At 40.5% G+C, this 2235-nt stretch overlaps 1 pseudogene; it reads right to left on the reverse strand.

The window, feature by feature from the left end:
• Positions 1-822: 822 nt before the first annotated feature.
• LOC147437298 (uncharacterized) lies at positions 823-1880 on the reverse strand (annotated as a pseudogene).
• Between the last annotated feature and the right edge of the window lie 355 nt (positions 1881-2235).

Below are 2235 nucleotides of genomic sequence, written 5' to 3' on the forward strand. Positions count from 1 at the left end.
GTTTACGGTCTCTTGCAATGATACCAAGTACGCCATGATCATGGTTTCCGATGTCGTGGGTTGGGTGGTTGTGTTGTTATCTCCACACTTAAGAGATTTTGGATCATTTTCCACAATGGTTGTGGACCTTGTTGAAGAAGAAGAACCCTTGCGAGTGCTGGAAGACATTGTATGTAAAATAGGAGATGAGAATCAATTTTGTTGAACCTGTTCACTTCAGAAATGCTGCTACAGAAATGCCTTCCATAACTCTGAAAATTTTTGTCTTTACATCAGTGCGTAGAGGACTTTGTGCTCTTCGATTGAGGCTATAGATCACCCAAATCGGAGTTCGGATGAAGAAGTTATGATCAAAAGAGTGGACTGCTGTCTACTAGGTCAAAAAACGGCTCCGTTTTTTGAGAGAGAGAGAGAGAGAGAGAGAGAGAGAGAGAGAGAGAGAGAGAGAGAGAGAGAGAGAGAGAGAGAGTGATCAATCGTTGATGCCCTTCAACCCTTCGTTGTTGCTTCAAGGTTCCGAGAGAGAGACCTCCTTTTTGCTTTGCTTCACCTCCCTTTTCTGAGAGCCTTGAGAGAGAGAGAGAGAGAGAGAGAGAGAGAGAGAGAGCCTTGAGCAAACACTTGATATTAAGATTAAACTAGTAAAAAAAGTTACATTTCGTTGAAGCCATTCAGGCTAGATTACATGGGCACAATTTGAATACGGCCAGAAAGATCTCCACATAGAAAATGCTTCTCCCTTCGTTGCATTACTCTTCGTCCGCCCAGCAAGAAATAAAAGTTTACGGAGTCAATGTTGGCAGTCTCCTCCACTATGTCATGTCAAAGTTGCAAAAGACTGCATTGTTGCCTTATTGTAATTACTGTCATAAGATTTAGGTCTTTGTCCACCACTTCCACATCTATGACAACATTGTTTGCCAAACTTGTTGCCTCTTGATCCATAGGCACATAGCAACCTTCAACAATGTGAGAACGCTTGTACCAAAAGGAGATTATTAATGTCTGTGTCGCAAGCATATACTTGACAATGAAAGTGTCAAGAGAAATCTCGCAACATATACCATCTGTTTCTTTCACATACCACCCTCGATCAAGAAGCTTATCACACAAGAGGGAATCAAATGATTTGTAGAGCAGCATACTTTTAGCAACATGTACTTTGTAGGTATGAAATAACTCAACAAAGAGACCAAGAGGACATAAATTTGCAAGTTTCACCAATTTAGTGGGTACATAGTTTTGGAGAGACCTCTGAACATCCCTATAGAGCCTGCTCCTCAATGTCTCACTCATTGTTGTGTCAGGAATGGGCCAATCCGCGGAGTTCCAGTTGGTTGGTAGTGAAACCTTCACCAACACTCCTCTCTAATTCCTTTGATTGAGTTGGTAGAAATGGTCATAGAAGAAAATGCCCTCATCTGCAAGGCTTTTGCTAATTCTTCCCGCATATTGCAAGACCCCAATATGAGCATGGGTCACAAAGATGAGACCTACAATGCACTCCAGTGGCTCCCAATCCTCATATGAGGAAGGATAAACATCTATGAATGTAAGAGAATAGAAATAAATACAAACATCTGTATAACCTAATTAAATATATGTGAAAAGAGAAAAAAAAAAACAGATTCACATTTGAAATGTAAGATAACATGTATAGAGGAGTGCTAAATAATTAACTCACAGTTGCACCGTGGATTATGCACCATGGAGACATCACCGCCATTATCAATCACATCAGAGTGAGTGAAAACATGTTGAACAAAGACTTCTTTCACAATCTTCTTACCAACCTCAACTTTGAAATCCAGAACTCTTTCTTTCCATGCAGAAAAAAACATATTTGTTGCTTTCGAGATTTTTCTCCTTCTTGGCTGCATAAGAACCCAAGAACCTTTGCTTATCCTTTCTCTTGCCACCTATTATCTGTAGTGAGAGAGTTTGAGATTGAGATAGTGCTTATGCTACTACATGGTCTTCTTGGCACACTAATGGTGAGGTTAGTTGGGGACAGTGTAGAGCAACCTCTAGAACTTCTTGGGCGGGTATAAGACAAAGCCATAGGTATAATGGAGGGAGAATGAGTTTTGAAAGCCTTTCATAAAGGTAGTGGATATATTTTAATGAAGGGAGAGAGTTAGCTATCAATCAGTAGTAGTCAGGTTTCAACAACTTGATGGCTACTGACAGTGGGCCCTACTTTGTGAGACGAGAAAGTTACCTTACGAAATGGGA

The sequence above is a fragment of the Adiantum capillus-veneris genome, chromosome 17, assembly GCF_014529385.1.
Source record: "Adiantum capillus-veneris isolate H3 chromosome 17, ASM1452938v2, whole genome shotgun sequence".
Lineage (NCBI taxonomy): Eukaryota > Viridiplantae > Streptophyta > Polypodiopsida > Polypodiales > Pteridaceae > Adiantum > Adiantum capillus-veneris.